The following is a 23,268-nucleotide window of genomic DNA, read 5'->3' on the forward strand; positions in this document are numbered from 1 at the left end:
ATGCACCTAGAGCCCGTACTCCACAACAAGAGAAACCACCGCAAGGAGAAGCCTGTGCACCACAACGATGAGTAACCCCTGCTTCTCTAGTAACAACTGTAGAAACCCTGCACAGCAACGAAGACCCAACACAACCAAAAATAAAAAAAATTAAATCTTTTGACTTCTGAGATGACTCACTCACGTGGCTGTAGGTAAGAGGCCTCAGTTCCTTGCCACATGGATCTCTCCTTAGGGCTGCTTGAGTGTCCTCATGACATGGCAGCTGGCTTACCCCAGGATGAGTGATCTAGCAGAAACCAAAGCAGAAGCTGCAATGTCTTTTACAACTTTGGAAGCTGCACTTTGTCATTTCTGCAATTTCTTATTAGTTAAACAGTCAACCCTTTTCAAGTGCGAGGAGCCACACTGGTACATGAAGACTGGGAGATAATTAGGGGATAATTAGGTCCATCTTGGAGGCTGGCTACCAAAGTGGCTGACTAGCCAAAGTCTGAATTTTGTTTTCTTCACTTCTGGAGAGAAAATGGTCAGTGAACCTCATTGGTGGTCTTTGAGATGTACCAAAGCTACCTCTTGCTCTCACCCCCAGCTGTGTGGCTGACAGGGTCTTGGTGCTCCAGCCGGGTGTCAAGCCTGTGCCTCTGAGGTGGGAGAGCCGAGTTCAGGACATTGGTCTACCAGAGACCTCCGGCACCTTGTAATATCAAATGGCGAAAGCTCTCCCTGAGATATCCGTCTCAACGCTAAGACCCAGCTCCACTCAGAGACCAGCAAGATCCAGTGCTGGACATCCCATGCCAAACAACTAGCAAGACAGGAATGCAGGCCCACCCATCAGCAGAGAGGCTGCCGAAGATCACAATAAGGTCACAGACACCCCAAAACACCCCACCAGATGCGGATCTGTCCACCAGAAAGACAAGATCCAGACACACCCACCAGAACACAGGCACCAGTCCCCTCCATCAGAAAGCCTACACAACCCACTGAACCAACCTTAACCACTGGGGGCAGACACCAAAAACAACGGGAAATACGAATTTGCAGCCTCTGAAAAGGAGACCCCAAACACAGTCCCCAAAGCCAAATGAGAAGACACAGAAACACACAGCAGATGAAGGAGCAAGGTAAAAACCCACCAGACCAAACAAATGTAGAGGAAATAGGCAGTCTACCTGAAAAAGAATTCAGAATAATGATAGTGAAGATGATCCAGGACCTCGGAATAAGAATGGAGGCAAAGATTGAGAAGATGCAAGAAATGATTAACAAAGACCTAGAAGAATTAAAGAACAAACAAACAGAGATGACCAATACAATAACTGAAATGAAAACTACACTAGAAGGAATCAATAGCAGAATAACTGAGGCAGAAGAACGGATAAGTGACCTGGAAGACAGAATGGTGGAATTCACTGCTGTGGAACAGACTAAAGAAAAAAGAATGAAAAGAAATGAAGACAGCCTAAGAGACCTCTGGGACAACATTAAACGCAACAACATTCGCATTATAGGGGTCCCAGAAGGAGAAGAGAGAGAGAAAGGACCAGAGAAAATATTTGAAGATATTATAGTCGAAAACTTCCCTAACATGGGAAAGGAAATAGCCACCCAAGTCCAGGAAGCGCAGAGAGTCCCATACAGGATAAACCCAAGGAGAAACACGCCGAGACACATAGTAATCAATGTGGCAAAAATTAAAGACAAAGAAAAATTATTGAAAGCAGCATGGGAAAAACGACAAATAACATACAAGGGAACTCCCATAAGGTTAACAGCTGATTTCTCAGCAGAAACTCTGCAAGCCAGAAGGGAGTGGCATGATATACTTAAAGTGATGAAAGGGAAGAACCTACAACCAAGATTACTCTACCTGGCAAGGATCTCATTTAGATTTGATGGAGAAATCAAAAGCTTTAGAGACAAGCAAAAGCTAAGAGAATTCAGCACCACCAAACCAGCTCTACAACAAATGCTAAAGAAACTTCTCTAAATGGGAAACACAAGAGAAGAAAAGGACCTACAAAAACAAACCCAAAACAATTAAGAAAATGGTCATAGGAACATACATATCGATAATTACCTTAAACGTGAATGGATTAAATGCCCCATCCAAAAGACATAGACTGGCTGAATGGATACAAAAACAAGACCCATATATATGCTGTCTACAAGAGACCCACTTTAGACCTAGGGACACATACAGACTGAAAGTGAGGGGATGGAAAAAGATATTCCATGCAAATGGAAATCAAAAGAAAGCTGGAGTAGCTATACTCATATCAGATAAAATAGACTTTAAAATAAAGAATGTTACAAGAGACAAGGAAGGACACTACATAATGATCAAGGGATCAATCCAAGAAGAAGATATAACAATTATAAATATATATGCACCCAACACAGGAGCACCTCAATACATAAGGCAACTGCTAACAGCTATAAAAGAGGAAATTGACAGTAACACAATCATAGTGGGGGACTTTAACACCTCACTTACACCAATGGACAAATCATCCAAAATGAAAATAAATAAGGAAACAGAAGTTTTAAATGACACAATAGACCAGATAGATTTAATTGATATATATAGGACATTCCATCCAAAAACAGCAGATTACACGTTCTTCTCAAGTGCACACGGAACATTCTCCAGGATAGATCACATCTTGGGTCACAAATCAAGCCTCAGTAAATTTAAGAAAATTGAAATCATATCAAGCATCTTTTCTGACCACAACGCTATGAGATTAGAAATGAATTACAGGGAAAAAAAACGTAAAAAAAGACAAACACATGGAGCCTAAACAATACGTTACTAAATAACCAAGAGATCACTGACGAAATCAAAGAGGAAATAAAAAAATACCTAGAAACAAATGACAATAAATACACGACGACCCAAAGCCTATGGGATGCAGCGAAAGCAGTTCTAAGAGGGAAGTTTATAGCTATAAAAGCCTACCTAAAGAAACAAGAAAAATCTCAAGTAAACAATCTAACCTTACACCTAAAGAAACTAGAGAAAGAAGAACAAACAAAACCCAAAGTTAGCAGAAGATAATAAATCATAAAGATCAGAGCAGAAATAAATGAAATAGAAACAAAGAAAACAATAGCAAAGATCAATAAAACTAAAAGCTGGTTCTTTGAGAAGATAAACAAAATTGATAAGCCATTAGCCAGACTCATCAAGAAAAATAGGGAGAGGACTCAAATCAATATAATCAGAAATGAAAAGGGAGAAGTTACAACAGACACCGCAGAAATACGAAGCATCCTAAGAGACTACTACAAGCAACTTTATGCCAATAAAATGGACAACTTGGAAGAAATGGACAAATTCTTAGAAAGGTATAACCTTCCCAGACTGACCCAGGAAGAAACAGAAAATATGAACAGACCAATCACAAGCAATGAAATTGAAACTGTGATTAAAAATTTTCCAACAAACAAAAGTCCAGGACCAGATGGCTTCACAGGTGAATTCTATCAAACATTTAGAGAAGAGATAACACCTATCCTTCTCAAACTCTTCCAAAAAATTGCACAGGAAGGAACACTCCCAAACTCATTCTATGAGGCCACCATCACCCTGATACCAAAACCGGACAAAGACACTACAAAGAAAGAAAATTACAGACCGATATCACTGATGAATATAGATGCAAAAATCCTCAACAAAATACTGGCAAACAGAATCCAACAACACATTAAAAGGATCATACACCATGATCAAGTGGGATTTATCCCAGGGATGCAAGGATTCTTCAATATACGCAAATCAATCAATGTGATACACCATATTAACAAACTGAAGAAGAAAACCATATGATCATCTCAATAGATGCAGAAAAAGCTTTTGACAAAATTCTCAGTTTTTTTAACTTATGTACTGCAAATTGTTTATTTTTTTGTTAGCTGAACCTTTGTTGTTCCTTCGTTTCATATTGAGGGAAACACTGCCAAATCCAATATCATGAAGCTCTTGTCCTGTATCTTCTTCTAAGACATTTTATTTTATTAGGTCTTACATTTAGTTTCTTGATACGTTTTCATTAATTTTTGCATATGATGTTAGGTAAGGGTCCATCTTCCTTCTTTTGCATGTTGACCACAAAACTTCTCAGCACCATGTGTTGAAAATACTATCCTTTCTACCGTGAAAAATCTTGGCAATTTGTCAAAAATCATTTGGCCATATATCAGGGTTTATTTCTGGGTTTTCTAGTCTATTCTATTGGTCTTGAATAAGGGAGAAAATAGTATAACCTATCCAGGTTGATGAAGAACATAAAGAAAGACCAGGAATGAGAATTAGGAGGGCAATATAAAACAGCAGGGAGTAAAAGACAGTGTGAGAGAAGATCTTGCATTTGCGAGTTCATGGAAATAGGATCATGCTAAAACCACTAAACGCCTGACTTTGAACAATACGGTAAATGTGCCAGCAAGAAACATAACACTTACCCATCTCTTGGAAATATAGTATGGGCATAAAGATAAACTACACACAAATATATTAAAAAGGGAAGGGTTTTCATGGTGTGAGAATATTGTGGCATTTGAAATACAATTTACTTCTGTTCTACCATTGTCTCTAAAATTTATCAAAGTGTATATACAAGCAATTCCAATTCCGGTAATGTGCTTGACAGGTTTATATATGAACTTCAGTAGAGCAGTAAATGTACATTCATAGTAGGACTGTTCCCTAAAACAAAAAACAAAACACAAAAACTGCAAAGACTAGAGTTCACTTTGTCAACACACATACAGATGCAATGATGGTTAACGGTCCTAAAACAGAAGGTGAGCATGGGTGCAAGAGGTTAATCCCCAGGCTGGGGTGGGGTGCAGAGTTTGAGGGTAACACAAGTAGAAAAGGCTTTTGTCCTATCCTTGATTTTTGAGGTATGGAAATTCACAGGTCACTACCTTCATTTCAAACTGAATGAATGCACTATTCAATTTTTTTAAACAGGCGAAGTAAACATGAGTGATAATAAATTTCAAACTGTCGCTAATCAAATAAGATACTAAGAAAACTTAAATAATATGATTTAAGAATGAAGTAGAGAGATTGTCCAACATGGTAGCATTCAAAGACCCAGAGCTTGATGCCTCTCATGGGCACACCAAAGTCACAACTGTTTACAGAACAGCAATTGATGATAAAGGCCGGGACCTACCATAAAAGATGTTTTACAGCTAAAGATATAAGGAAGGCACCTCGACAAGACAGAAAGGAAGGGCAAAATCTCAATATTGTCAAGACCCATACCACCAAGTGGGTGGCCCACAAATGGGAGAATAATTACAATTTCAGAGGTGCTCCCAGGTAGCAAGGGGTATGAAGCCAACATCAGGCTCCCAAGCCCAGGGATCCTGTTCTGGAAAGAAGAGTTCCTAGAAAGTTGGGCTTTGAAGACCAGTAGTGCTTATTTTCCAGAGAGCCAGAGGGTTGTGGGAAATAGAGATTCCACTCTTAAAAGATGCTCACAAAATCCCACATGATCTGAGAATCAGAACAGAAGCAGTCATTTGAAAGGATCCCGGGTCACACCTACCTCCTGATCTTGGAGAGTCTCCCAGAGAGGCAAGAGGCAACTACAGCACAGCCTCAGGGACAGAGACACTGGCAGGAGCCATTCACGAGAGCTCCTTCTATCTCGTGGACGCTGGTACCAGCAAGTGTAATTTCAGAATCCTCCCTATAGCTTATCAGGCTCAGGACCGAGCCCCACCCATTTCCACCAGACTATAGACACAAGTACTAGGATGCTGCAGGCCAAGCAACTAACTGAGCAGGGGCATAGCCCCATCCACCAGCAAACAGGCTGCCTTCGGATCCTCTCAGTGCACAGCTGCCCCTGGACATGGGTCCAGCCACCAAAAGCCCCAGGACCAGCCTTCACACCTCAGTGGACAGGTACCAGTCCCAGAGTCCCTGGCCCCTCGGACAAGTGAGCCTGCTCTGGCCTTGGAGTCAGCCTCACCATCGGCAGGTGATAACTGCACAGGGACTGGATCGAGCTTGGACCTACCTAACAGCAAACCTGCTCTAGCAGTGGGATCAGCCTCATACACCAACAGGCACACACCAGCTCCAGGAATACCACAGCCCAGCAGCCTGTGTAACCAGGCCACTTAATTGCAGGCCAGAAACAGCCATGGACTCAGCTGGGTCCTGTCCCTGCCCATCAGAATGCCAACACAAGGTTAGGGATACCCCCGACCCTGCAGAGAGCTGTGTCAGGAACAGTGATCCAACACCAACTCTGTGGCTCCTGGGCCCTGCAGCCAGAACGCAGAACCTGTCTCTTCCTCCCAGTAGCCAGCATAGCCCCAGAACCAGTGACTGGGCACTAGCCCTGATATCACCTGGACTGCAATTCTACCCATAAGTGAACCAGCACCAGATTTGGTGTCCCCCAGAGTTGTGCAGCCAGCTTCCTTATGATTTAGTCTCACCAAGCAGCACAGACAGCCTCCATACAAGGCAGAGCCTGGCAAACAAGCAGTCTGGGGGCAGCCAAGCCTACCAGACTACCCACCACAGCAGAAGAGCCCAAGCAGCCCACATAGGGGGTACACCTAGAATATATAGCTCTAGTGACCAGGGGAGAGGGGCCTGCTGGGACCCATAGGACAGCTCTTACAAAAGGCCACTTCCCCAAGGTCAGGAAATGTAACGAACCTACTACACACATAGCAATGAAAACAGGAAGTTAAGAAAAATGAGGTGTCAGAGAAACACGATCCAAATGAAGGACCAAGATAAGAATTCAGAAGAAGATCTAAGTGAGGTGGAGATAGCCAATCTCCTCAACAAAGGGTTCAAGGTAATGACTGTAAAGATGATCAAAGAACTCAGGAGAAGAATGGACGACCAGAGCAAGAAGTTAGAATTTTTTTTAAAAGAGTTAGACCATTAAAGAACAACAAAACAGAGATGAGGAATACAATAACTGAAATGAAAAATACATTAAAGGAAACTACTGTAGACTAAATGATACAGAGGAATGAATCAGAAAACTGAAGGACAGAGTACTGGCAATCACTGAAGATGAACGGTAAAACAATAGATTAAAATGAAATGAGGAAAGTTGAACAGACTTGTGAAACAACATCAAGTGTACTAATATTTGCATTATACTGGTCCCAGAAGCAAAAAGGAAAGAGAAAGCAGTGTAGAACATCCCTGAAGACATAAGAGTTGGAAACTTCCCTAACCTGGGAAAGAAAACAGACATCCAAGTCCAGTAAACACAGTAAGGCCAAAACAGGATCAACCCAAAGAGGACCACACCAAGACTCATTGTAATTAAAATGGAAAAAAAAAATTAAGATAAAAAGACACTATTAAAAGGAGCAAAGGAAAAGCAACAAGTTACAAACATGGGAAATTGCCTAAAGTTATCTGCTGACTTTTCAGGATAACCTCTGCATGCCAGAAGGGAGTGGCATGGTATATTTAAAGTCATGAAAGGGAAAAGCCTATAAGCAAAAATACTCTACCCAGCAAGGCTCTCCTTCAGATTTGATGGTGAGATCTAAAGTTTTACAGAGAAGCAAAACTAAAAGAGCTCAGCATCGCCAAACCAGCTTTCTGAGAAATCTTTAAGGGGCTTTTCTAAGTGAAAAAGAAAAGGTCACGATTGAAACATAAAAATTAGGAAAGGAAACTTACTAAAGGAAAAACCTCATTGGTTAAGGCAAATATTCAACAAAGGTAGTAAATCAACCATGGACACAGCTAATAGGAAGGATGAAAAAAAAAAACAGTAATAAAATCATCTATATTCACAATAAGAAGTTAAGGGACACACAAAACAAGTAGATGTAAAATATAAGGTCAAATTCAGTAACTGTGGGGGAGCAGAGTAACAATGCAGGGTTGTTAGTGTCCATGTGAAATTAAGAGCACAGCAACTTAAATAATCTCTCTCTCACACACACACACAAAACTGAAAGAAATCCAAACATAATATTAAAGATAGTCCTCACATCACAGATGAAAGGAATAAAAGGGGAAGAAAGGAACACTGAAGAAATTAAAGAGGGATTCTAAAATTACCCAAGACAAATGAAAATGAACACACAATGGTCCAAAATCTATGGGACAGAGCCAACACAGTTCACAGGAGGAAGTTATAGTGATACAAGCTTATTCTTAGGAATCAAGAAAAATATCAAATAAACAACCTAACATTACACCTGAAGGAATTAGAAAAAGAAGAAAAAACAAAACTCAAAGCTGTCAGAAAGAAAAATTAAGAAAACTATACCATATGCAATGACATCAAAAAGAACAAGATACCTAGGAATAAACACACCTAAGCAGGTAAAAGACATGTGCTCAGAAATCTATCAGCCATTGGTGAAAGAAGTTGAAGACAACACAAAAAGATGGAAAAATATAGCATGTGCATGGACTGGAAGAATTAATACTGTTAAAATAACCATACTACCAAAGACAATCTACAGATTTAATGCAATCCCTACCAGAATACCAAAGCATTTCCACAGAACTTGAAAAAGTAATTTTAAAATTTGTATAGAAACACAAAGACCCCAAATAGCCAAACAATCTTGAGAAAGAACACAGCTGGAGGCATCACGCACCTTGACTTCAGACTATACTGCAAAGCGACAGTAATCAAAGAGAAAGGTACCAGAGCAAAAACAGACACAAAGATCACTGGAATAGAATAGAGATCCCAGAAATAAGCCCACACACTTATATTTAATTGATTTATGACAAAGCAGGCAATGTGGGGAAAAAACTGTCTCTTCAATAAGTGGTACGGGGAAAACTGGTCAGCTACATGGAAAAGAATAAAATTAGATTATTTTAGCACACCATATATAAAATAAATGCCAAACTGAATAAAGACCTAAATGTAGGGCCAGAAACCATAAGACCCTTAGAGGAAAATATAGAACATTCTTCAACATAAATGATAGCAACAGTTTTAGGTTCAGTCTACTAAGGCAAATGAAACAAAAGCAAAAATAAACAAATGGGACTTCACTAAACTTAAAAGATTTTGCACAGCAAAGGAAACCAAAGACAAAATGAAAAGACAACCTGCTGAGGCAGAGACAATATCTGCACATGATAAGAAGTTAACATCAAAAAACATGACCAAGAAAGGGTTCATATCTAAACTACAGAAACAGCACATACAACTCAATATCAAAAAAACACCCAAAATCTTTTTTAAAAAAATGAGAAGACCTAAATAGACATTTTTTCCAAGGAAAAACTACATATAGACAGCCAGAACTCACAAAGATGCTAAACATAGCTAATCGGCAGTAAAATGCAAATCAAAACTATGAGATATATCACCTCAGTCTTGTCAGAATGGCTGTCATCAAAAAGATCACAAATAACAAAGGTTAGTGAGGATGTGGAGAAAGGGAAACTCTTGTACACTCTTGATGTGAATGTGAAGTAGTACAGCTACTGTGGAAAGCAGAATGGAGGTTCCACAAAAAACTAAAAATAGAACTACCATAATATCCAGCAATTTCACTGTTGGGTATATCAGAAGAAAACAAAAACACTATTTCAAAAAAAAAATAACTGCACACCAATGTTCATAACAGTGTTATTTGCCATAGCCAAGATATAGAGTCAAACTAAATGTTCATCAATAGCTTAGTGGATAAAAAAGATTTTTTATGATGACTTCAGCAAAAAATGAAATTTTGCCATTTGCAAGAACATGGATGGATTTGGAGGGTATTATGCTTAGTAAAATAAGCCGCAGAGAAAACAAGCATGGCATGTTATGAGAAAAAAAGCATGGCATGTTATGAGAAAACAAGCATGGTGTGTTATCAGTTACACGTGGCATCTAAACAAATTGAACACAACAACAACAAAAAAACAGACTCACAGATTAAAGAACAGACTAGTGGTTACCAGCAGGGAGAGATAGGGTGGAGGAGCAAAATAGTGGTAGGAGATTTTGAGGTACAATCCACTATGTATAAAATCAATAATCTACAGTGATGTACTGTATAGCATGGGGAATATAGCCACTCTTTTATAATAACTATAAATGGAGAAGAACCTAAACATTTATGGATCACTATGCTGTACCTCTGAAACAAATATAATAATGTAAATTAACTACAGATCAATAAAATATAAAGTAAGAAACAATACAGGGGAGACACAGATTATTAGATAGAAATCAATTAAATAAACACAAGTTTTGGAAATCAAGGAATTAAAAAACAACACGTAAGACACAACATTGGCATTTAAAGTGTACAATCTATTCATTTAAAAGAAATCATTTAAGTGGTAAAAAATGGTACCCATTCTCACAATTTTGTATATCTACGATAAATTATTATCTACAAAAATATGTTACAAATATTCACTCAAAAAGAAAGAGAAGATTGGGATAAACCCATTTTAGTATACAAATTTAATATCAAAGTCTCTATGTAAAATTGATTTGAATAAGTTCTGTTAGCCACTTCTAGTTTCTTTGTGATGTAAAATCTTTTAAAGCATAAAAATCAGCCTTTCTACATTATTCCATTAGACATACATAGAAGTTAAAAGAAATGAGAAGACAGAACAATCAACCAGGAAGGTGAATTTACTGAGAAACTGTCATTCGTTCTCCCTCCTCCTTTTCTTTTCCTCCTTTTCCAGGTCTCTTTCGGTTCCGATCAAGAGAAATCTTGAGAGTTCTGAGAATATTTCTTTGAGGGCTTCAAATCACCATACCTACATCCTCTGCCACAACTACACACACGGGAACAAAAATAAACCTCTGCTATCTACTCATGTAGGAGGGATTCATGCAAAATAAACTCCTACATGGAGACCAACAGGTGAGTTTTCTACCTGTTCTTTATAATGGCTTTCCATTATAGTAAATCCCACACATTATGAGGAAGAAACGGTTATGTGAGCTTTTCCGTAAAGTCAAAAAACTTGCATTCATTTCAAGTACCTGGTGATCATAGGGTTCAACCAGGGAAGGTGCCAGCCCCCTTGGGGGGAGGGGCGGTGAATGGGCTCCCGCACCCATGCACCTCCTGATGTACAGATTCTGGAGAAACAAAGGGCGGTCACACCGCAGTCAGCCTGTCAGGCTGTCGGGCCACTGGGCAACCCGACCAGCCTGGAAGTGCCCCATTAGTTTGCTGAAAGCAAAACTCTGTCCCCCCTGTGAAGCCAGGCAATTTGGGTCAGAGAGTCAGAGGAGACCAGTAATCAACTCCTCCTCTCTGCTCACCTCCTTGGGGTTACAGCAACCCCATCTCCAAACCCAAATCTGACCCTGGAGTGCCAAACTGGGAGTGGCAGGTGGGCTCTGCCGGTGCTTCAGCGCCCTCTGGAGGTTGTCTGCTCTAATGGCAACTCTCAGCCCTTCCTCCTCCTCCTTCCCTAGTCCTGGGGGCTGCCTTGGCCTCCTGCAGCTGCTGGCCTGAATTCATTCTTCTTTTTTCTCCAATTACAATGAAGTGTCTTACAGAGGTCTGGAATCTCTTGAAGAAGGAAGATCTTTTAACCAATACACCTTAACCGTGAGAAGTTGATTTCAAGAATGAACCTGAAGTACTGTATTTTTCTCCTGATGATTCCAAGGAGAGACAGCGCAAGTTTTCTAAATCATAAGAAAAACCAAGGTAAATATGATATTCTGAGCCAGAGATGAAAAAGCAGTTTTTAGCAGCCCCTCCTCATATCATATGACCGGGATTTAAATGAATCAACTGCCACTGGTTTTTAAATCACATGACCCAACTTTAAATCCATCAGCTGCTTCCCCTGTAACTCACGTGACTTGGCTTTGAATAGTAAGAAATGCAGAGGTATAAAAATGATGTTCTGAACAATAAATGGAAAGACAACATTTTAGAAAGTTTTTTTTTCCTTTTCGAATGGACCATTCATTGCCTACAGAATAAAGGATTCCCTTGTGGATTTCTTGAACTGTAAACACATACATTGTCTCCGTTGGCTTGATTGACTTAGATTTTGGGGTTTTTTTTGTTGTTGTTGTTAACATCTTTATTGGAGTATAATTGCTTTACCTTGTTGTGTTAGCTTCTGCTGTATAACAAAGTGAATCAACTATTCATATACATATATCCCCGTATCCTCTCCCTCTTGTGTCTCCCTCCCACCTTCCCTATCCCACCCCTCTAGGTGGTCACAAAGCACTGAGCTGATCTCCCTGTGCTATATGCAGCTGCTTCCCAATAGCTATCCATTTCACCTTTGGTAGCGTATATATGTCCATGCCACTCTCTCACTTCATCCCAGCTTACCCTTCCCCCTCCCTGTGTCCTCAGGTCCGTTCTCTACATCTACGTCTTTATTCCTCTGCAGCGACTCCTGCTAGGGACGGATACTTCCTTTTATGCTCAGGGAAATCCCCTAGTTTGAATATGATTTGAGTTTGATCCTGTGAAACCATCAGAACTTCCCACCAGAGATAAATGAGGAGATTCTGGCCTTTATTAGTATGCATGATGAACACGGGTGTCCTGGCTGTACTTGCCAACCCTCCTATTTTACCCACCTATTTTTATCCACCTTCCTCCCTGTGAGTACCTTTGACCAACCCTGAGTTCAGACTCCTGACCTATTACAGTGACTTTGTCAGCCTTTCTTTAAAAAATGGACAGGTAATAAAACGAATTTAACCTAGAAGCAGCAGCTCAGTAAGGGAAATAAAATCATCAGAAGTTATCTAATCACAGCCACAGCCATCCAGGGCTCTGTCTTACCTGCTGGGTCATAAGAATGGGACCTTCCTAAACTTGAAGGGCATCCAATCAAATAAGTAAAGGTCTGCTCACCTCTGGCTCTTGGAGGGATTGCTAGGCAGCCTACCCAGTGTATACTAACTGCAAAACACTGTCATGGTTGTGAAACACCTATGTTCCAGGAAAGCTTTTTGGGGTGCATGGGGAAGGTTTCTTTTTGACATCAAGCAAAAAATAAATCACCAAGCTCTTTGAGCACAGGGATTCTTAAGAGGGCAGTAGAAGGAAGGAATGGGCAGAAAAGACGATCTCCAATGAAGTGAAGGCCGTTTTTCCAAAAGAGTAGGATTTAGTCTCAGTTTAAGGAGAACACTTTTAAATAGCTGGGACAGCTCCAAACTGCGGTTTAGGGAACGAGTGCTTCAAAAGAACAGTGCTTTAAAAGTCCTGGCAAGGCAGCAAGAGGATGAAGAGTTGGTTTTGCATAGTTTTGAACACAGGAGTAAAGAAGCAGAGGCATCTCTGACTAAAAGGCCCTGAGATCCTATGGCATCAATGGGTCAGTTGCAGGGGCAGGGGGGGTGGGGGGGCGATATTTCTCTCTCAACATCTCCCAGGGCAGCCACCCCTCCCGACCCCACACCCCCACTCCCTTCACCCTTCCTCCCTCCACTGTTGGGTCCCCAGGGACAGCACTTTTCAAGCTGGAGCCCTCAGGCACCATCTCTGCAGTCTGGATTCTTCCTGGAGCCTGGCAAGTTCTGGGACAGGAAGGCGGGTCTGCAAGGCCGCTGCGTTGCAGTCGGACCTGGAGGCCGGGAGGGGAACTGGAGCCCTGAAGCCCACCCACGTCCTTGAAGCCGAGGGAGGAACACATCCTCCTAACAGTACTTCTCAGGGGTCAGCGTGCTCCCCACCCGACGGTGATCCATACTCACTTGAGGCAGCAAGGACTGCCTCTAACTGGCCCCCTCGATTCCGCCTTAAGGGTCCTCGCACATGTGTGATAGCGCAGGCCCCGGATCTCTTTAGTCAGCTGAGGCCAGTGCTGCCGGCATCCCTCCAGTCCCATCCCCCAGCCCCTCCCTCTGGGACTGTATCTAATAGAAGAAAGAGCACAGAGGAATTGGCTGAATCAAGGGACCTGGGAGCCTGGGTATGAGTTTCAAGACCGAGAACCTAAGGCGCAATTACATATTATTGGGAACTCTTGTGGAGTGTGTGTGTGTGGGGGGGGGAGGTTAGGAGGCTGAGAGGCTGAGTCGACCTGGTGAGTCCAGCCCCAGGACACCACACAGCCCTGTCCCCCTTTCCCTGCCATCAGACAAGGGGTGCCGCAACTCCAGCCGGGACTCTGCACTTCCCCCTCCCTGATTCTCCAGAAGAGCAGGTGGCCCCCCTCTGAGGGCAGGGGCAAGACAACGGACCAAGTCCCCCTGCACTAAGGCGCTACTGGAATCTCTTCCTGAACAGCAGTGCTGGCTTGGAGCGAACCCGTGCACCACCAAAGTTGGTCTCGTCCTGCAGCTGAGGGACGCAGGCTTTAAGTCAGCTGCCTTGGCTTTAAATCAATCAGTCCCCCCTTTAAATCAGGTGACCCGACTTTAAATCACTGTGTGCCCCTCAAGCCTGACACTTCAAAAGTTGGGAACTTCACTTTGATCCCAGCACCTCACACAGCTGAATGCACACTGTAGTCACCCCCAAGCCTGGCTTAGAGGCAGGATATAAGGTAAGGGGATGGGCTGCACACATGGTGAGGAGGGTGCACTTCATGTACCAGAAGGGTCCAGGTACTCTGGGTACAGCAAGCAGTGCACGATACAGCAGCTCCCTGGCAAAGCTGGTGATGCACAGGGGGAGCAGGCACACCCAGGCACGCAGAGGTTCCAGGCCGGGAGCTGGGGCACAGCCAGCCGGGAGGGTGTGAAAGCCGAGGATCTGAGCCTTCTTGAGAAAGGCAGACACAGAGGATGGATGAGAAACAAAGACCAGATGAAACATGGATTTGAAAAGCACACCCTGCTCTTGAAATTGGGGTGGGGTCACCCCAGATTTGAGTCTTCTTACTCCCCAGTACCTAGTGCCTTGGCATTTGCCCAATTACTTGTAAAATGTGACTGATAATATCTAAACCATAGAATACTGCATTTGGAGTGGTTTTGCATGTTTATGTTTCTATAGTGGAATAATCTTTTCTACAAGAAAAATGTACACAATCTGAAATAAATTCAAACCCCTCTTTAGCAAGTACTATATCGGACTTCCCTGGTGGCGCAGTGGTTAAGAATCTGCCTGCCAAGGCAAGGGACATGGGTTCGAGCCCTGGTCAGGGAAGATCCCACATGCCGCGGAGCAGCTAAGCCCATGTGCCACAACTACTGAGCCTGCAGACCACAACTACTGAAGCCCGCGTGCCTAGAACCGGTGCTCCACAACAAGTGCAGCAAGAGAAGCCACCACAATGAGAAGCCCGCGCACCGCAACAAAGACTAGCCCCCGCTTGCCACAACTAGAGAAAGCCTGTGCATAGCAACGAAGACCCAACGCAGCCAAAAACAAATTAATTAATTAATTAGTTAACTATTTTAAAAAAGTACTATATCCTTCTGTACAGCTTCTCTGGGAAGAACAGAGAGATGGCGTAGGAGAGTGAGAAAGACCAATATTTAGTGCACATCTCTCATGCAGGTGCTCTGCTGGCTCAGATAGATTTATCCCCACTTTACAAACGAGGAAATAGTCTCAGAGAGGTTTAGTAATTTTCCTAAAGCCAAACAGCTATGGAGTGGCAGAACCAAGATCTGAACCAAGTCTGTTACCTTCAAAGCCTAAGTCCTCATCACAGCAAAACTCAATTAATATTTACATTTATCGAATTACATTGCAACCTGGAGAGTTCTTGACACAATCCTGAATAAGAGTGAGAAAGAAAGAAATAACATTGTTCCTACAGTCAACCCAAATTTTTGGAGCAGCTGCTAGATGCCTGGCCCTTTTTGGGGTTCAGCAGTGAACAAGACAGGAAGAGTCCTGCTTTCATGAACCACGTAGTGGGGAGGAGAGACGGGTGCAACTTGGGTGAGGAATTTCACCTTGCTGGACCTCTGTTTTCTCATCTGGAAAATGGGATGGGTGTTCCTCATTTTCTGGGATTGTCCAGACCTCACATTCTCTGATTCCATAAGAAGCATTTGTTTTCCTGTTTCTTTAAAATTCATTCAGGCCGTGAGCTGTGATGAATGTTGTTAGCTGCTCCCCAAATCACTCTATTCCCACCCTTTTCCTGTGATCAGGTCTTTCCCGAAACATGACTCACAGTCAGTCAAGTCACAGAACCTAAGGGGCACCCAGCAGAAAAATTCCAACCCTTGCTTCCCAGGAGCTCTGCGGTCTACCTACCAGGTAAACTTAACTCACCTGGCACAGGGTGGCCATCCCTGGTTTCACATCAACATGATCTCAGGCACAAACCTTGTTTTTCCATTTTGTCTTTAAGTTACTTGTTGAAACAACTGCACAAATATGACACAGATATGAAATCAGGCATCTTCTGCCCCCAGTGCCTACTAATAAATGATTTTCTGCCACTTTAATGATAAAGACAGAACATTTCAACATTCTGCTACCCTTATTATGTCATTATTGTTGATATTTCTATTGAATACATCTTTCAATATTTTAACAATGGAACATTTATTTAGGTTGTTCCAGACCCAGCCTTTAGTGGTAAAGGTTTTGTTGTTATATTTCTATTATGTTTCCTTTAAACATCATTATCCTATTTAAATGGATTAAGTCAATTCTATAGGCATTTATCTTATGATATTGATGAAATTGATACATAAAGGGCAGTAGTACAAGTTGATTGGACTTGAGAAACTCCATTAGCACAGTTAAGTATAAATATTATCTATATGTAAACCAAAGTACAGGACGAGTGAGATTCTCTGACTTTTTTTCAATGTCCGCCCCTCAAGCCTGTGAGAAATGGAATAATTCTTGCCCTATCAGTAAACAAAGGATGTCACAGTCTTCAGCCACTTGCAGCCCTCCAATGTGAGCCGGCGGGCCCTGAGGCACTCAGGATATGCAAATACAGAATGCAGGCCCCAGAGAGCTGAGGTGCATATCAAAGGAAGGATTTCAGTGAGCCCAAGCAAAGAAAAGCGCTGCATTCCTCACCTTGGGAGAGCTGGTTTTCCTTAGTTAACAATCACCTTTTGATGTTCCCCATTACCTGCGCCAGTCCCCTGCCCTGTCCCCTCCCCCCAGTACTTTAACTCAGGGAGGAAGGAGTGCAGAGGGACTTGACTGAATAAGGGGCCTGCGCGCCTCGGGAGGAGTTTTCAGCCGCTTTCCCCGCAGTCGGGAGGAGGGGTGCTGACGCTGCAGCCGGACCCTGCGCCTCCCTTGCCCCGTTTGCCCTCAGGACGCTCAGGCCGACCCCCTCCCCACGCCCACCAGGCCTCGCGAGCCAGGCCGAGGGCAGGGGCGAGAGGAGGGACCGAAGTTCCCGGGGACCAGAGGCTGGGGGCCGCTCTTTCTGCACAGCAGCGGCGGGTGGCAGCGAACCCCTGCCCCTCAGAAGCTGGTCTTGTGCTGCCGCCCGGGCACCGGACCAGGCGGAGGGTCGGCGCCCACTTACCCGGCCCGCCGTCCCCGCGTCTGTCACGGCTTCGGCCGCCGGGGCACCTCCAGAGCCGGCAGCCTCAGTGAGGTCGCCCTCCCCTCGGGCTCCGGGGCAGTTCCGTGATGGCGGAGGGAAGAGACCCCGCCCGAGCCGGGAGTTCCAGCCCTGAGGAAACGCGGGCTCTGTTCAGCGCGCAGTGGGTGGGACCGCTCTGCCCCGAGGCCTTCCGGGAGGGAGCGGGGCGGCGGGGGAGGGAGCCGCCAGGAGCGCAGGGCCCCGTCGGGGGTCCTGGAGGGGCGGCCCGGCCTGGGGGCCACGCCCACTGTGGCCGCAGCCCAGGTCTTTTTCCTGGAATCCTACACGAAAAAGTTAGAAAGATACACAGTCTATGGTAAATATTCACAAATAATTGTTGCTGCTGTGCTCACTATTCTATTAAAGGTGTAAAATCCATAAAACACTTTAAGTTCAAAATTAAATATGAATTTTTACCTTTCTAATTATGTCTCTGATATTCACAGTTGTGGTTAATGAATCAGAGACTGTGGCATCACTAGTTAAAAATGAGCTTGTTAAAAAAATAGAACTCAGGCCCACCGGACCTACTGAATCACAATCTGCACTTTTACAATCTCCCCAGTGTACTTGTGTACCCATGAATAGTTGAAAGGTACATTTCTACCTCGACATGTCTTTTCTGTATGAGAAATACACACATTTTATCCAGTTTGATATAAATAAAACACTCAAAAATGCATATGCCTGTGTTGAAACCATCATTTTATCATTTCTTTTCCAGACAAGTATAGTCTCTATACTGGTGTTGTGGATCACATGCCATACTCTTTTCTTGTAGTTAGAAATAAGGTAGAGAAAGTTACTTTTAAAAAAATATATATATATATATATATATGTATATATATATGTATATATATGTATGTGTATATATATATATATATACATATATATATATATACACACATATATATATACATATATATATATATATAAGTGGATAATTGAAGACACTCTTCTAAATTAAAACCAGTTCTCTTAACTTGCTGTTTTCTTCTTGGGTCACATTATGAACTCTTCCCGTGGCCACATGGCATGTGTAATTTTAATTTCAGGGACTGTTGACATTCCAGGAAGTGGCCATAGATTTCTCTCAAGAGGAGTGAGAATGCCTGGACCAAGATCAATGGGAATTGTACAGGGATGTGATGTTAGAGAAGTATAGGAACCTGCTCTCCTTGGGTGAGGATACCTTCCTTCCAGAATTCCTTATCCCACCACAGGGTTTGGAGTCCTTCATTTGTAGAATGTCTCCTGAAATCTTCTGCTTCCTACAATAGGGTTTCAGATTGCAGCGTTTCAGGAAAGATTGGGAGTTTGTGGGTATAATTTTTCTTATTCTTTTAAAGTTGCAGCCTCACTTTTAATATACTTTGTAACTGCTTGGGATGTGTCTATAAGAACTGTGTACTATATGTTTCTGTTATAGTCCTTACAAAATTTTAGTGTCTTATTTTCTGTAACCATTTTCCATGGATTCTTTGGGCTTAAGGTATATTAAAAGGGAGACTGCGATTCTCCCTTTAAAAGGGGACTTATTAAAAGGGGACTTCCCTGGTGATGCACTGATTAAGAATTCGCCTGCCAATGCAGGGGACCCGGTTCGATCCCCGGTCCGGGAAGATCTCACGTGCCACGGAACAACTAAGCCAGTGGGCCACAACTACTGAGTCTGCACGCCACAACTACTGAAGCCGGTGTGTCTTGAACCCGCGCGCCATTTATTTTTTGGAGAATAAAACCACTTCTGAGTGATTAAAATTTAGGCCAGCTAGTCAAAATGCTTTATCACCTGTTCTTCTAAAACACTGATCAATGGAACAAGTTTTACTAGGGATAACAGTGTAATTGTATTCTGGAGTTCATATGGGCAATATGGTTTATGACCCTGATGCTGGATCACGACATTTCAACGGTATAACTGCTATTAATTGTCTGTTTGTTCAAAGATTAAAGTCTCACGTGATCTGAATTCAGACTGGAGTCATCCTGGTTGGTTTCTGTCTATTGCAGATTTCTTCCAGTATGAAAGGACAAGAGCAATACGGCTTACTTTACAAAATGTCTTCAAACTAAATGATGATATAATCTACATTCAATTAATGTATACATACCCTACTGTAGAACAGGGTTCGTTACGGTGGCAGAGCCCGGTAATTATGTAAAACTGAAACTTTTTCTGCACTGGTTCAAGTCCTCTTCCTAAGAATATGTTTATAATCAACATTCTTTCACAAATTACCCAATTTAATTCACCATAGCATTCCTCATATTAACTAAATGGAAAATCCTAGGCTATATACAAATCCAGAAAGGGCCAAAAATCATCAGCCCCCATGGATGATTACAACCCATTGCTGAGGCATTCAAATTACTTATTAAAGAACCACTATGTCCATCAACATCATCAATTTATATATTATTGCCCCAATGCTAGCCTTAACCCTGGCTCTCACAACATGAATTCCTCTTCCCATATCTTATCTACTAATTAGTATAAATGTAGGCATATTATTTATATTAGCCATATCACACCTAGCCATTTATTCCATCCTCAGATCCGGATGAACTTCACATTCAAAATACTCACTCACTGGAGCTCTAGGAACAATAGCACAGACAATCATCTCATATGAAGTAATGTAGCAGTTATTCTATTCTCAGTCTTACTGATAAATGGATCATTTACACTTTCAACAGTAATTATTACACAAGAACACCTGTGACTAATTTTCTCCTGACCCCTACCCAGAATTTGATTATCTCCGCAGTAGCAGAAATCCAGTGAAGCCCCACTTGATTTAACAGAAGTAGAATCAAAACCTGTATATGTCTTCAATGTAGAAAATGTAGCAGGCCCATTCACCCCGTCCCTCCTAGAGAATATGTCAATTTCCCTATAATAAACATTTCCGCAGCAATCTATTTTTAGGAGCATTCGACAATCCCTAGGTGCCAGAATTATAGATTCTTTCATCTTGTAAATATAGTTTTTTTTAAAAAATAATTTTTATAGTTTTACTACCTTTAAACAAAATGTACTCCATTGCTGTCGAATATTCCTTCATAGGAGCGTGCATGGTTCATTTCTGCATCCGCCTGTGATGGCCTTCAGGTTCTTTCAGGTTTGGCTCCTGTGGCTGCGAGTCCATGTCCGTGTGTCCTGGTGCAGGGCTGGTGGGTTTGTGTTCAACTGGGAGGAGCACTGTGGGTCTCTGTGCAGGGACTTCGCTATCTGAGGCCCGATTGTTTCAGAACTGGTTGCATCCCCCCGTTGCGTACCAGGCTTTCCATTGCTCCACATCCTGCTGATATTTGATACTATGTCTTTCATGTCTGCCATTCTGGTAGGTGTATGCACAGTAGTTTTCTTATGGCTTTAATCCCTCTGTTGTTAGTGAAGTTGTGCATCTTGTGGTATTCATGGACTATTTCCTGTTGTTTTTTAAAAAAGTTTTAAAAATTGTGGTCAGATATACATAACATAAAATTTACTATCTTAACCATTTTTAAGTGCACATTTCAGGGTCAAGAAGTAATTCACACTGTTGTGCAATCCTGACCACCATCATCCTCCAGAACTTTTTCATCTTGCAAAATTGAAACAGTCCCCATTAAACACTCACTCCCCATTGTCCCTCCCTCAGCCCCTGGCACTCAACATCCTACTTTATGTCTCTATGTTTCCGACTGCTCTAGGGGCCTTGTATGAGTGGATCAAGCACTGTTTGTTTTTTTGTGTCTAGCTTACATCACTGAGCATAATGCCCTCATGGTTCATCCCTGCTGCAGCCTGTGTCAGAATTGCCTTCCTTTTTAGGCTGAATAGCATTCCCTTGTATTGATGGACCGTGTTTTTCTTCCCCATTCATCCATTAGTGGACACATGTAATATCTACGTTCATTTCTCCTGTCCTAATATTTGTGGAATAACATCAGAAAGTCCTATGAGTCAAAAGTCATTTGCCATTAACTTTTTTCTTAAACTTTTTGTTGTGAAAAACATCAAGGCTAAGAAAAGGGAAAAATACATGTCAGCTTCACTTGTGTTCAGGAATTAATGCTTTACGGATTCACTTTATTCCCTGTGTGTGTGCTATGCGTGTGCATGTGCCTGTTTGCATACATATGCTGTGCATGTGCATAGGTATGTGCACTTGCACACATTAGTGTGTGCATGGGCATATGCGTGCATGTGTGTTCACATGCTAGTGTGTGAATATATTTGTGCTGTGCACATGCATATGTTTGTGTGTGTGCTGTGCCTGCCTGTGCGCACACCTGTGTGTTTGCTGGAACCACTTGCAAGTTGGTTGCAGACTGAATTGTGCCCCAGATATATCCGCACGCAGCTGCTCTAACAATCCTGCGTAGCCACGTAAAGGTCACAGATCTCAGGGATTTAAATGGATGGAGCAGGATATCCTGACACAGAGTTTGTCTTCCAATGACTGTCACTGTCTCGGTAACATCCTTCACACCTTCTTTCAGCCCCACTCAGGGTCCAGTTTAGACTCCCATTACATTCAGTCACCTGTCCCAGGTCCCCTAAATCAGCAATGTCACTGTTGGAGAGCCCGGCCAAGGCTGGAGGTGCCCCTCCTGTTGGCCTGGCCTCCAGGCCCTGCACTTGGCTCCTGTGTTCCCATCTCTCAGCCAGGCCCCGACTTGGATGGGGCCGCCACCTCTTTCCACACAGGGTCCCATCGCCCAGTCAAGGGGGTTCATTCTCCACAAACACAGCATCAGGAGTGGGGGGGGGTGACAGTCCCCACTGGGTCTCCTTCATGTGAGACCCTGTGCTGTTGAAAGAGCAGGCACCCTGCCCTCGGGGGTGGGGGGATGGGGGGTGACATGCGGCCCACGATGGGCAGGCGGGTCTCCGGGTGGGGCGAGCCAGTGTGCAAGGAGTTCCGCGGTGGGTTCTCCTCTCCAACGGCTTCTGTGCCCCTACCTCTCCCCGTGCCTCCCCTCGAAGACAGCGCGGTGCCCGGGACGGGAGCCATGGGAGCCGTCAGCCACCGCCCCCTCTACACACACACACACACACACACGCACACGCACACGCACACGCTGCAGGGAAGCAGGACCCGAGTGCAGGGCTCTCAGCGGCCCTGAGCGCCCCGCCCGGAATCGGCCAGCCGAATGGACAGACCGGATCTCCCGGCCCGGACCATGCAGGACTCTCCTGCCTGGGCTTCCAGTGTGGCCGCCTCCTTCTGGAAGCCTGGGAGGCTGGAATCAGGCCACTTCTTGTCTGTCCTGGCAGCAGACTGGGCTGCACTCTAAGAAGTTCGTGGCTCGCCCGTGGATCCTGACCATCAGGTGGCCAGAGAAATTGGGAACATTTCTGTTTTGCCTGTTGAAATGTTTAATGACAAAGATTTTGTTCAGTTTCCTGATGTGGGTGTCCAAAGATGAGAGACCCATGTGTATGATCTGTACCTCCTATGAGATCAGCCCTAAGCTAGTTTAAACATGATCAAGTTCTGTCTACATGGTGGATTTAGACCTCTGCATGTCCTGTCTACTGATTATGTTTAGAGCTGACCATGTGTTGTCTGTAATAAGAAGATTTAGACCTGACCATGTTCTGTGTACGCTAGGACTATGGGGACCTGGGTAGAGACCCGGCCTGGCCTCAGTACTGGGAAGCTCCGTGCCTGCATCTGAATGTCAGTGCTTAGATGTCTGGGGTCTGGAGCTGAGGTGGGCTTGTCTACGTAACAGCCTCTCTTCTGAGTGTGGTGACCTGGTCCTCCCAAGGGTCAGTGCTATGGTCGGGGCCTTAGTCTTAATCCCTG

The sequence above is a fragment of the Eschrichtius robustus genome, chromosome 5, assembly GCF_028021215.1.
Source record: "Eschrichtius robustus isolate mEscRob2 chromosome 5, mEscRob2.pri, whole genome shotgun sequence".
NCBI lineage: Eukaryota > Metazoa > Chordata > Mammalia > Artiodactyla > Eschrichtiidae > Eschrichtius > Eschrichtius robustus.